Source organism: Sabethes cyaneus, chromosome 1 (assembly GCF_943734655.1).
Source record: "Sabethes cyaneus chromosome 1, idSabCyanKW18_F2, whole genome shotgun sequence".
In the NCBI taxonomy this organism is placed as follows: Eukaryota; Metazoa; Arthropoda; class Insecta; order Diptera; family Culicidae; genus Sabethes; species Sabethes cyaneus.
Genome location: NC_071353.1, coordinates 19,567,893 through 19,582,728, shown reverse-complemented (window position 1 = coordinate 19,582,728; position 14,836 = coordinate 19,567,893). Strand labels below are relative to the sequence as shown.

The 14,836-nt window shown below is 39.1% G+C and overlaps 1 protein-coding gene across 1 annotated transcript in view; it reads left to right on the top strand.

The window, feature by feature from the left end:
• Positions 1 to 228: 228 nt before the first annotated feature.
• LOC128736805 (RNA-binding protein Pasilla) overlaps positions 229 to 14,836 on the top strand; it is a 159,697-nt gene continuing 145,089 nt past the window's right edge. The window contains exon 1 of the mRNA XM_053831336.1: positions 229 to 340. The gene's annotated coding sequence lies outside the window, so the exon portion shown is untranslated. The remainder of the gene's footprint in view (positions 341 to 14,836) is intronic.

The window sequence follows — 14,836 nt, the reverse complement described above, 5'->3', positions numbered from 1 at the left end:
GTTTCTATTACGGGCCTTAAAGTATCACGAAAATCCCAAGTTCACCAGGCAACTGTAGTTCGCTAAAGGGAGAGAAAGTGCCCTGTACCCAGTGCTAGACCGAACAGCTCTCGTGGGATAACAATCCATAACACAGCTGCTGACCATCATTTCTGTCGAAACCGGATTCAACGAAAAGCCGCCAAAGTGTATTCCCACGGAGATAGTGTTCAAATTATGGCCGCAGATGCCGCAATGGATACGACATGCCCGAGTCCTGAAATGGGTGATTCCAGAAAACGGCCCCTAGACGATGGTACCGACGATGGCACCTCCAAACGGTCCCACTTCAGCACTAACGGTAAGTCGTCACATCCGAATGTGTTCCTCCTTTAAGTCCAGTTTCCCTGCCCAAAAAAAGATCCTTCCATTCACAAAACATTCTCGCCCTCATTTCCATATTATCGCATTTGCTTTTGATTTTCCATCCATGTGCATGATGGCTAACTACCAGGACCGAAAGAAAAAAAAACAATACTGAACCAGAACAACGCTTCGGACTGAAATCAATCAATCATTCAGCTCTAATTGTTCTTCCTATCACCCCAACGACCAATCGCCTCGCTACACATCCAAGTCCTGCATCGCCCGTCATCCATTTTATCGTCCCTCTGCATCGTCACTATCAGCAGTGTTATCGCTCTCGCGCCGTCGGTTTTAATTTTCGGTTATCAGTCGCCTACGATCCATCGCACATAAATATTTACATGCACACAAACCCATACACATACACACACACACGCGCGCGCGCCTAGGAACCAATACTGTTCTCACATTGCGCCCCAAAACTCATCCATCATCACCGAATCGGAATAACGTCAAAGTTTCGACTTAAACGTTTTCCCGAAAGTTCACCTCGAGTGCCACCCACCAATGCAATGATGCTGGTGTGTTGCTTTGCGTAGGAACTTTTTCGCTCATTAATTTGTGCTTTTTAGATCGCTTAAAACAAAACAAAATAATCAGCAAACGAATGTTGGTGTCCCCCCCCAGCTTCCCCCGGCCGTCGCAGTAAGGCATCTCCTTTTCCTTTCACTGTAGAATCCAGTACACTCTTACAGACGACGGTTTAAGCATGCGATAACAGTATTCGAGAGAAAAATACCCACTAGTAACACCAAACTCGCGCATACACATATTCGATGTCCTCGGGCAGGGCCAATTAGGTTCGCCGTTATCAGCCCCTGCGCCGGCCGTTGATTGCAACCGTGTTTTAGCCTATTGAAACTAATCAGCCCCTATTGCTATTGCTGCTGCTGCTGTTGCTGCTGTTGCTGTTACTGTCACTGTTACTGTTGCAGATGCTGGTGACCCTCACAGATAGTGGACTTTCGCGTCTAGTTTAGTTGGTGCTACACACTGCAGTCTGATTGTTTTGCTACCTTTTCAGAAATACAATTTTTTTTATGGGAAAGTAAACTCAGAATGCATAAAACCGTTACGGAAAACAGGTTAGGTTATAAAGCCGTTTTTAATGCTAAAAACGATGTAGTTGAGCCAATAGTTTATGCTAAACAAAAGTTCGGGATATGGGTCATTAGTAGATATTCAAATATACAACACGTCATCCCAGATAACCTTCTACAACGATACCAACAGGCCTGCAAGGATGCTAACAACACAACACATCGCAATGATGTAAACAGCACGAACGATACACGGCTACGACGACAATATACCACAAATTTGTTCGGAAAACCCATTCATTCGATATCCAGCAGCCAGTCGAACAGGAAGCAGTTTTTCAACAAGATCGGCTCGTTGATGGAAGAAAGAAGAATTAATCATAAAGTTAAGTACAGGCTTCACAAAAAAGGACCGTACAGTTTGGACTTGCTTCAAATTGATGTCCTGTTTGAGAAAGCAAAGAAGCTTTGAAATTAATTGAACTGCATGTGAATGAAAAAAAACTAAGATACTGTAAACGTAGAACTACGTTTTTGTTTTCTATATTGGGGTGCACTTAAAAAGTTTGAGAAATGAGCATGTAACGAAAAGTGGTTATGATTTGCACGCTTATAACTCAGCTGTTTTTCAATGGATTTTAGAGATACTAGCATCAATCGATCAGAATTTTTCCTAAAAATTGACTAATATAGCAAATGTAAAAATAATTTGTCAAATCACTATTGAAAAACGCATAAATAGTAGGCATTGTCAAGACCGAACGAATCAGTCAATCACATGGAAGCACTCTTTTGCTTCCCAGGCCCGGTACGACAATCTTATACACCTGCGGTTTCATTCACTGATTGATTCTAAAAAAAGTGACCGAACCCTTGCTTTCCAACAGGACAGGAATTATTCATTACCAGTAAACCTGGACTCAATTGAAGTCCTGAAGGTAAACAATTTTGTAAAAATTCGAAACAACCCTCGCTCTTTGATCGATGGTATTATTTAAACCATTGAACCTAGACAAAGTTGATGTCCTGAAAGTAAACCGTTGAAGAAAAGAATGCACCTACCTCTTCTCTTCAGCCGATTATATCGATATACTGTAAAAGTATATTCTAAACTAAAGTCTTGTATAAAAACGTAATAGATGGAATAGTCTAGCATGTGACAAGAGGCACAAATTTTCGGTGTCTATTTAAAGACTAGCCACGAAATTCTTTACAAGCTTTTGATTTAATTGCTGTAAAGTATAAAAATAACTGAAAAGTGGAGGGACAAGAAACACTCCAATGTACTTAGAACGACAACGTGATTTTAACTAGCATTTTACAAGTTAGTTGAAAGACAAGCATACATTAAAGCGATGTGTCATAATAAATGGCATTTTTAACAGATCAATTAATTATTATTTACTGTTAAGCCAAAAGTTTTGCGTTTAATGACAGATATTATATGCTTTGAATAAGTTTTTTAAGCCAATAAACGTATGTCGATTGTCAACTGGTGTGTAGTTTCCAGCCAGTTATCTAAAGTTACCTGGTGCTGCAAGCCACTCGAAGATCTACAAAATGTAGTATCAATCACCGCTAATCACCAAAAGGATGTGGGATTGTGACTTGGTGTCTTAATTCCACAAGGTGTTGCCAACTGACCGAACGCTATAGTCCGGGATAGTCCGTTCGTCTGACAGGAATTTACAGAAATCCACGGCTTAGCCAAATTCTTCATCGGACCTGTATGATCGGATACTGGTGAGTAAAACTGCACATTCCTGTTCTAGCAGTAAGCACATCAGACACGAGATTAGCACGGGCAACGTTGCGGTGAACAGCTAGCGTGTTCACGAGATTCACGAGTTGGCAGCTACTTACTTTGATCTTTGATACTGCTTGTTCTTTCAATAACGGTTCTCAGAAGCTATGAAACTCACTAATTATGTAGTTCAAGCAACCATAACCTTTATATGATTTGTGCTCTACCAATCTGCAAAACTGTCCAGTTGCTTTTGAAGCATACGGACATCAGCGATAGAGCTGATTCTAGCTGAAGATTTTCATCCCATCGTTTTGAGTTAAACGGAGAACTCTTAGTTCGAAATTCTCATCTTTGAAGTATGTTTTTAAGAAAAATCAATGGTCCGAGGTGGCTACCTTGAGGGATCCCAGACGAGGCAGCAAATTCCCCAGAACGATTATCACCGGTTTTCACTGTTAGTTAACGACCAACAAGGTGCGAACATAACCAGTTGATAGCTCTGCCGCAGAAGCTTAGCTTTCCCAATTTGGCTGACCTGCTCAAGCATGGAACATGGCGATTACACTAATCTAGCGTTTTTCTTCTCCGCAGCATGTACCGCAGAGAGCATTCCTATGAATCAAGAGAAATCAAACAAAAAAAGATATTTTCCTAATTCTATTCAATTCCTCTAAATTTAGGGGATAGAACAAAATGCCCTCCTGTATCAAACGTTTCCGATATTAATATATTTGCAGCCGTTGGAAGTATCTTTGCTAGGCAAACCGGCCGGTCGGTGGTGTAATTGGAAACGCACTCGACGTGAGATTGAGAGTTTTCGGTTCAAATCCCAATTGGACAGTTCATCAAATGTTCGTTCTGCACAAAACTTCGTCATAAAGTACTATGTTTATTTGTTTATTTACTGCTATTTAAATCATCGGACATTTTTGTGGTCTTAATAAAGTATGTTCGATTATCCACGAAGTCGTCTAAACAATCGTTGCTTTATTTGGAAGTCAAATAATGGCGCCACAGCAGCGTTGAAGCTTGCTGACATAAAGCGGTAGGGGTCATGTTGGCCATATGACACGTTCCGCTACGGTTAGGATAGCAAATTCCTGGGCCACAACGATCTTTCCGATGCATACAAGTTAAGCTGCTGCAAAATGTTTGAGGCATCGATTTCACTGGACAAAATTTTCCCAACAAATACGGCTTGTGCTTCGAATCTTCTTCGCTCTAATGTTTATGATGTATGTATTCCGAGCAGCTGGCAGCGATCCGTGTATTGTTGCAACTGGAGTTCGTAATACCATCGTTTAATAAGGCTTAAACAAATTTGAAAAAAAGTTTATGTCACCCCCCCCTTCAAAAATTTTCGAAATTTGAAGGGGCAAAAAAATAAATTGCAATTATGTTGCATTCTTTAATGGTAAGCAGATTTTTACAATTCAACAAGTTTACATCTCTAAATTACCCAATTCGTGCAAAGTTGAAGTAATTATCCCGTTAGTCTCGATCAACTATCCTACATCCTCTATGCTACAGGTTACAGGCGACTATTGTGCTTAACCTTTAAGTTCCTACGCCGAAAATTGGGATGCTTGAAATTAGACTTTTACTCCATTAGCTTTAAATTTGGTTCCATTTTAATTCAACTTGCTTCAAAAGAACCGAATTAGATTGAGGCATCAATCAATTAAACAATGTATAAGTGAAATTTGCTACCACTTTTGACGGAGATATTCCGAATTGCTGTGGGATTATATTTGGATGTCATAGGTCTACTAGGTATAAGATTAAAATAGAAATTCAACAAATTACACATTCCGGAACATAAGCTTTCGGGGCTCCTAATTGATCTTTTTATTCCGTAGTGTCCGTGTATCTACCCTAGGGACGAAAAACTTAAAGATACAATTTTTTACTATGCATTGGACGCATGCAGAAAGGATGTCACTGAACTGTTCGAAACTTTTCTGCCTATTGTCATGTTGTGATTATCATTGGGATCAACGGTGGCCCCGACCATTACATCAAATCAAGTCATGTTAAGTTATATTGCTTTTTTACTGAGCTTTAGTATGGAAATGTACGAAAGTGGAATTAAATTGGAATAACACTTGCTAGGCATTCGAAACAGTTTATCTCTCCAAACATTTCAATAGTTCGCAAAATCCTAGAGCTTTCGAAGAAAGATCCAAACATTTATACTGATCTTATAACAGGACATTGTCCAAACCGCTATCATCTGAAGCTTATGGGGAAACTGCAAGGTGATATATGTCGATTCTGTGGTACAGAAAAAAAGACTCGGAACACCTGTTATGCCGATGTTCGGCATTTTCCAATTAATTTTCAAGGTCTTCGACAGAGGGCTGTTAGAAGCCCTGATATTTGGAAAACAACTCCCAGCGCAGTACTGCACTTCATCCGAAGTGCACCGGACTAGACAAATGCTATTAGTCAAACAATGACAATCGCTTCTGATAGTGGTGCGTTTGCATCCTTAATATATCAAAGATAAACACTTTTTTGTTGAGAACCAGCATCAGCTGAGGAATGGGCTGATACTCATATGACTAAAAGATTGACCAAGAAACAAGCGTTTCAAACGTGAATGGTGTCAGAGATTTTTTTTCTTAAAAAATGTCAGTAGCGTAGCACATGCGTTCCACGTAAAAAAGTTTTAAGGACCTAAATTGCCATTTTTACGAGAAGATTAGATTCCGATACTATTTCGTGGTTACCGAGTTCTGAACTAGTAAGTGACACAGATTTCGATTATTCTAAAATACAAGGTAACTAACCGAGTGACATGCAAGTAAAAAACAAAATTCAAATGAAGGTCAAGTTACACGTTTATGGCTCTCTAAAGTGATCCTGTAGCACTCCACCATTTTCAAGTTGATTCATTTCTGCCAGAATACTTACTTTATGTGCTTGGATCAAAAAAATTTGAAAGTTGTTTTGGTTTGAACTTAAATTTAAGCACTGTACAACTTTTTTGTAAGAAACTTTTATTAATCTGGAAAAATATACACTGATTTCTTCTCCTTTGTTTAGTTATTGAAGGTTTGATGTTATTATTTTTTTCTTGCCCCCCCCTTGAACAATATTTCGAGAGCAGGACATAAACTTTTTTCCAAATTTGTATAAGCCTAATAAGTAAAGCATATCGTACAAATCTTCGATGCACGTCTTCAACTTTTGCTATCCAATTAGCATTGAGTGGAAACCAAACCACTGGGTTAGTTTCAAGAATAGAACCCACCAGCGCTCAGTATAGTGGTCGAAAACAAATAATATCTCGAGATTCACCAGTTATCTTGCATATAAATCCGAGCACCAACGATGATTGACATTCTCAAATATTAACTTACAACAATTCGGATAAGTGACCTTCCCATTCTTTCGTTAAAAAGTGCCAGGTTGACGAATACGGAGACATTCCCAAGCAACGCTAAATTTAAAATGACTTACAGCGTGCGAAGAATGGGACAGTAAGTGTTAATCGTTGAACGTAACCGGGCTGGACTTGTAACACTTCTCGATACTAACGGTTAGCAGATTATTAAAACACCATTGCACAGTGGTCCAAAAAAGCTAAAAGAGGAGCTTTTTTCCTAGTGTCTTTTTCGTTCATTTTAGCATTTATGGTTTCCAGCACTTTTGTTCGTATGAATATCCCTCTTCATATAAAAATGTCAAAAGCTAGTCATCGCTTACTATAATAAAAATACAAAAATTACGTTTTTTTTTGTTAGGAAATATATACATAGTTTCTTCGGCAAAGTTGTAAATAATGTAAAACCATGCAACTTTGCTGAAGAAATAAAATTTCTATCTTTTTCGAGTGCTGAACTATAGAGCATATTCTTTGAAACTTCTTTTAAAATTAATTTTTTATACTTAGCTCTTGTTAGTTACATTTTACAAGAATACAATGTTCTAGACAATTATCGAAGCACTCAAAACACACGTTTTTGCTGAAGATCGCATATCTCTTGGACCTTTACTTGCTAAGTTATCGCATATTCAAGCTTTAAATTTCCTTATAGTCTCACGAGCCTGTGGGGTAAAATGGGGCAAAAGGATTTATGAAATCAGTGCTTCATCTTTAAGCTTAGGTCGAGTACTATAAACTTGTACAGGTGCTGCTTGTCCCTAACCACCCAAATAAGAGCACGGAAAGCAAACGTTTTATGTGTTTCGCGTTCGCTGTAGGCTCGATACACGCCCACTTTTTTGTGTTAGTCAATAAACACATGGTTTCTTCGGCAAAGTTATAAAAAATATCAAGAAGAACTTTATCAAAGAAATGACATTTCTATCTCTATCGAGTGCAAAGCTATAGAGCATTTTCTTTGGAAATTCTTCAAAAATTATTTTTTCATACTTAGCTTATGTTGGTTGCACAAGAATATATTATGCACAAGAATATATTATATAGCGATTATTGTAGGACTCAAAACACTCGTTTCTACAGAAGGTTGCAAATTTCTAAAACGTTTCCTTACAAAGTTATCGCTTTTGACTCGTGAAAAGATTTGCAGTCGTCAGCAAAAACGTGTGTTTTGAGTGCTTCGATAATAAGGATATGCTCTATAGTTCAGCACTCGATAAAGATAGAAATTTTATTTCTTCTGCAAAGTTGCAAGGTTTTACATGATTTACAACTTTGCCGAAGAAACTATGTCTATATTTCCTAACACAAAAAAGTTATTTTTTTTTATTTTTATTATAGTAAGCGATGACTAACTTTTGACATTTTTATATGAAGGGGGATATTCATACAGACAGGACCATGGAGACCATAAATGATAAAATGAACGAAAAAGGCACTTGCAAAAAAGTTCCTGTTTTCGTCCTTTTGGCCCACTGTGCATTGTAAAAAAAATGTCAACTAATCACAGGAGCTCTAAACAGTCAGCAGTGTTTCTTACAGTTTTAAATAGTTTGATATCGTCTGCAAAAAGCATGCGGCTGCTTCATCTGCTTTCAGATAGCGATATGTCGTTGATAAAAATAGCATGAAGAGCAGTGGTCCTAAATTGCTGCCCTGTGGAATGCCGGAGAGTTTCGAAAAATACTCGGATTGCTCTTTAGTAAAGTCTTTACCCAATTTAACATACAGTATTCGATCCAATAGATGCGATCGAAACCATAATCCAGTGAGACTTAGTGCTTACAGCTGTGAAAAGGGCAGCATACATATATGCTTCTATCGAATATTATTGAACTTGCGCTGTTTTTTTTTACATTTCGTTTGTCACCCTTTTTATGTACTGATGGGAACATAACTGAAAGCTTTGAAAGCTTGTAGAAAATGCACTCTGTTGAAGTGGCAAATTACGCATCCGCCATAATGGAGGCATAAACACAGCAGCGCATTTTGTCTAAACACCTGATGGAATTCCATCCGGACGAGCGGTAAACGAACATTTAAGTTTGTTAACAACAGCGTCAACGTGACAATCAGTAATTGCGGGGAGACTGAAATCCAAGACATTCGCTGGACTCCTGTGTATTGTATAAACGGAAAGTGCTGAAAGTGTTATGCGAAAATAGCACATTTTTCTCTCCCTCTTTCTTTTCAGGACAGCACATCGTGTTGCCCCGACTATCCCCCAAAAGCATATCATTAGGCAATCCCTCCTTTTTCTTTTTGCTCTTAACGAATGACCAGAAGATTTTCGGATTTATTTTGATATTATGCTGCACTCGATTGGTATACTGTTTGTACAAATACAGGTTACTAACTCGAGATAAAGTAGACCTTCGGACCTTCAGAGATAAGTTAATGGAATCTAGACCAAAAGTCCGATCACTAAACTCCAACGCCTTTTTCCAATGCGGAAGCATCACTCTCCGGGAAGCAAGTTCAATCAGGTCAAGCTTGGTTTTCGCCTAAGATATACCGTCGTTAGCAATGAAGATTATAGTTACCGGAGTTTTGACCGATTTCAGCTCTTTCTGCGAAGTAGGTAGTGGAAGCTAGTCCCTAACAAACACACTGAGAATCCTGTTTTCGAATTCCTTAGGATTCTAAATGTCGGAATCCTCAAGCTTCATTTTCAAGAACATACTAGATTCGCCAGCTTGTATTTGTAGCTGATTCCTATTTCGGAAATTTCTACCGGAAATGAATCTTTAATTTTTAATCGTATGATAAGATATAAATATATTGTATTTTATGTAGTATGCGATATTTAATGTTGCTTTACAATTCTCCATCAGTTTCTGCGCAAAACAAATTTAGGCACTCTCTTCGAAAATCTAAAAGCTCATGGATGAATCGGTAAACAGCTCGGAATCGCACATTCAACGATTTCTCAGTAGATCAAAACGTTAAGCAAGCATAGCTTGCTCGTAAACTCCACGTCGACCTTTATGGTAGAACCATAGAGAGCTTTGTAGCAAAGTGAGTCAATGAATTCACCAGCGATCTTAAATATACTCCCAAGGCTGGACTTGTCAGTGATGGCAGAAATGTGGGTGAGTTTCTCGCCAAGTATTACTGCAAGATCCACCATCTGTTCCACTCTATTCAGAAACTTGTGTAACATTCGACTGTCTACAAAACAGATTTTCAAGTCATCAGCGAAGAAAAGCCTTCATTGCGTAGTAACGCTGCATCGCTTATGTAGATACAGAATAGCAGTGGTCCCCACACAAATATAAATGTTTGGTTGCCCTTGAATAGGTAACTTCCATCCTGGGATTCTCCGGGTCTGTAGTGCCGCGTTTCCTACCGCTACCATCCTTCCGCGCTTGGTAGTCTGATGTTTCCTGATTGTTCGGGTCACTTGGAATACGGTTGAATGTTCGATTTCGAGATGTTTTACTGATCCATTGATTAGAAGCGTTTCGATTTTCTAAAAGAGTAACCACACTTATTTGGCGCACTTTTTCCTGTTCCAAAGATATCGCTGTAATCGTTCGTTCGATTTTGATGAAACTCAACTATTTTCAGTCAACGTTTCAGTTATTAATACAGTCTTTAATATACCCACAACCCAAATAATTCTGTAAACCAATATCAGAATCAAAGCAATTTACTAAGGGTGATTCAAAGAAGCAGCTTAGGACTTTTACGCTTTGTGTTAAGAAAAACAACTTATCTAACTCTGCACGTCTGGTACAGATTGAGGTTAGTCCAGCTAGTTTTGCATGTAGAAATAAGCGTCTTCATCATAATAATTTATCGGGATGAAAGCTCTACTAGGCCTCGAAGTAAACATCATTATCTTCAACAGACTGAGGTACTTGTTCGGATTACTATTCTATCTTTGCAATTTATTCCCTTCAGGGAATAAAATTATTGATAAACAATCGAAGCACACACACACACTTTGGTAGCTGCTTGAATTAACCTATCCTTTCTATTGTTTGCTACTGCTGCTGCATGTTTATGTCCACTTAAGCAGGTGTCGGTGTCGAAGGCAGAAATCAATCACGTCGATTATCAATCATAGCTCCTGCTAGTAGTATACTTTTGTTTCGTTTTCTGCAGTGCTGCAACGCAGCTAGCAACAATAAGCACATCTTTGTTCTGTTTCCTGGCCGTTTCAAGCTGTATACTCTATGTACTCTATCCACGCTGCCACTCATCACTGTTGTTCAGCCGTCGCAGCATAGGACCATTATTCTTCTGTCATCCTGCCAGTAATACAAAACGTAGAAATCCGGCACACAGTAGAGGAGAAGACCGCGAGATTCGGTGTCACTATTCTTTTTACAACACTCGAAACAGCACCCGAGCACAATTAGTTGGCCTCCTTACACACATATACGACGGACGGGAGAGAGAGACAGGCAAAACAATGCGGGAGCAGTTTTTTTTTCCTACAAAATACTTGACCCGGAAAAGCCAGGGCGAGCTGCAAGCTAAGGCTAGCTCCTCATTGTTCTTCGATCTGACTACGCCCATGTTTGGCATAGGGGAGAAATTTTAATTAAGTGTCCAACCCGCTGTCTCTTCGTCAGGATTCAACCTAGATTCAGAGTAATGTGACATTTGACAGAGCCGCTGTCGTTACCAAGCAAGCATGCACTTGCTTGATTGTTGGGTGTGGAGAAAGATATGCTGTTTCCAATGCGTTTCCATGAAAGCGAGCGTGCAAAATATGTATCTGAAATCACATTAATAAGCCCTATACTCATGCTGGTCGCTGACGCGCCGCTCCTGACAGAAAGCGACAGGACGACTAATTTTGTAAAACGGAAGAGCTTACCAACGAAGTTGAATGAAAAAAGTGCCGTTGATGAGCAAATTCAGAATTTGTTGCATTTCGTTAGCATCAGATTTATTCACATTCACACAGGTTGTTCTCGTGGATTTTGGACTGTATTTCTTTCCAGTTTGAGTCGATTAGGATGACGAGCTATTATCGAAATTGAAAAAGTCACAAGTTCTCATTGGATACTGTTGTTTAACCGTGTGCTTTTGTACTGAAATTCTTAAGGACAAATGGAGGTGGGAAAAAGCCCCAACTCTTCATGTCTGTCACTTGAGTGGCTTGGACTGACAGAAGCCGCACCCTCAACATACATTATAGCTGGGTATTTTTCAAAAAGATAAAAAAAATATAGCGTTATTTTTGTTCTCGAGTTACGATTTAACGATCAAACGATTTTTTTACAGACTACAACCTGACTGTAACTGTGAATGTCTGATAGAGCAAAGAGTTTTCTGTGTCAGTTTTCTCTAAACGGGGAGGTGTGGCTGTTTAAAAAAATAACTCATATTTTCACATGTAAAAAATTTAATTGACTAATTGTTATTGAAATCTAGCCGCTTTTTACCAATGGCCACGTCAACTGCGCAGCATGTACTGCAGAGAGAACTCCTAGGAATCCAGTGGAACCAGAAATAATGTCCAATTCCATTAAACTCCTTGGAATCTAGGGAAGGGAAGAAAGCGTGGACCTCTCGTACCAAACGCTTCCCATATAGATAATGATTTATTTATGCTCGTTGGGAGTATCTTTGCTAATATATGTCAAGAGATACTCCAGACCCTCGGGGATGAACTGAAGCCAGGCTGTAATTGGCCAAGGTATAGCGCCTTATTTCGCTCTCTGAAAATAGATTAAAGAAAATAACTACCAAAAATATTAGTTTAAATAATATAACACTTGAAAATAAAGTCGTGTGGTTCAATTCCTACCAGTTGACAACGCCATAGTCAATATAGGCTGGCAACTGGTTTGGATTACGCCAAGGGACTGTTTCAATCCGATTGGTTCAAATTTCATTATAGGGACTTCATATTACAGCTGAGTTTTCCAAAATGGAATGGACCAGTGAAACGTATAGCGAATGCAAGCAGAACGAGTTAGTGAATTCTCTGCAAGCATCATTTAGAAAAAGAGTTCAGCAACCTGGTTGTTGCAGCTCAATGGAGTCCGTCGCAGTTTGTACGGCAACGAAATAGTTTCAGATCATCAGCATAAACGAGTTTTTAAAACCAGGCGGGATAATGAAGCAGATGTCATTAAAAAAATAGTGAGAACAGCAGCGGTCCTAGGTTACTGCCTTGAAGAACACAAGACAAGCCAGAGAAGCTGTTTAATTCAATGTCGCCTAATTTGACACAGAGCGAGCGGTCAATTAGGTAAGATTTCAGCTCAGCTCAGCTTCACTCAGTAAAATGTGTTGAAACACCAAGACGTTTAATTTTAGCAAAAAGGATGGAGTGATCGACACGATGATACGCAGCTTTCAAGTCAGTATAAATGGTGTCCACTTGCAAGTCACTTTCCATATGTTGAATGCAGTGAGATTTAAACTTCACCAAGTTTATGGTTGTCAATCTATCAGGGTAGAAGCCATGCTGATCCATGTTTCCAAAAGCCATGACCGTGTTTGTTTCCTTTTTTGAGCGCAGGAAACATAACCGACTTTTTAGAAAATGTTGCTCGTGACAACGGCTGGTTGAATATCATTCTTAGTGGTATTTTAGTGCGATAGCAGGAATACCGTCTGGACCAATTATTGTAGACGGTTTCAACTTTTTCATAGCTTCAAGTACTTCCCGGTCAGAAAAACTTAAACTGTTTAAGTTTATTACATTAGACGAGTCAATGCGGAGGGCTTGCGGTTTTCAAATGACCAAAACCATTTAAGATTTTGACTTAGTTCTGATTGTAGGTAAGTGTATTACATGTCTGGAGTAGAGAAAACAGTTATTTGTTTATTTATCATAAAATACAAAAATAAATGTCTGACCATAGTAATCTTAATCATTAATAAGCAGTATAGAAACACACAAAAAACATATTTGTCTACGAAGCCGTTATTTGAACGTTGCAGCGGTTTTATTAAAATCAAATAAATCTGCTACAGCATTAAAGCTTGCCGACATGAAACGGACAGGATCTTTTTTGTTGCTCGTACGATGCATTTCGCTGAGGTAAGAACATTAAGCTGCTGTAGAATCCTAGGAGCATCCATCTCGTCAAAAAAAAAATTTCCCACAAAGATAGCTTGAGCTTCGTGCCGCCTTCGGTCTAAAGTCTGCATTTCAAGAAGCTGGCAGCGCTCTACATACGGTGATAGCTGATGTTGATTCCGCTATTGAAGGAATCATATCGCACGAATTTCCGCTGAACGGCTTCAATTCTTACCAAATGGGCACCAAACAACCGAGTTGGTCTCAAGTTCGGAACGCACAAAGGAATAGTACAGTGATCGAAGGCACATAGGATCATGAAACTCTTTAGCAAATTTGAATATAAATTCAAATTGTCGAAATACCAACCATTTTCACGTCGTCTGCAGAAAGCAATCGGTAATCCTCAGTGAGTGAAAATGAAACATCCTTTATAAACACCGCGAAGAGCAATGGCCCAATTCTAACGCTCTGTGGAACACCGGAGAGGTTCGAAAACCATGCTGCTGCTGACTTCCTATCTTTACATAGTGCATTCGATTTAAAAGATAGGATCGGAGCTACTGTATTGGCGTAGAACAAACTCCAAGCTTTTCTTTTTTTTTCATCTGATCTTTAAGGGTCTCACTGAAATTTGGAGGTGAGAAAAAGTCCACTCGAGGTCGACCCACAAGTGCGCGTAAAAACTTTTATCTACCAGCCAATAAACGTGACTACTGAACTGCTGACAGTGTTTGTCTCTCTCAGTTTTCTAATGCATTCATGAATGGCAGTGCTGAATTTATTTTCAGGTTTCGTATTCTACTAAGACGCTCCAAAAACTTCAGTGCTGAATGATTGCTCGACTAACCTCTGTCAGTGAATTTTCCTGCTCTTGACTGATATTTTAGATCTTAAAGTGTAGTTTTTTAAACTGCCTGTTTCTTAAAATCAATCAAAATCTGGCCGAAGGAAATCAACTAAAACTTCGGCGCAATTTACGTTTATCGTAATTTCGTTTACCGTTGTCGACAGTTCAAAATAAATGAATGATTCATATTCGATTTCATTCACTATTATCTAGAGAACAGCTCGAACATGAATGCAAGTGATGCATTCGATTCGTTTTCTTTTTTTATTACTAACTGACTAACTTTAACCAGCTTGGGTCATCGAAACTTCTGCGGGGTTGGGATTTGCACCCGGATCCTCGGCGTCAGAGGCGTGAATACTAATCACTACGCCGGGACTGACTCCTGCTCGAATCGTTGATTTCAGGTCGGCAA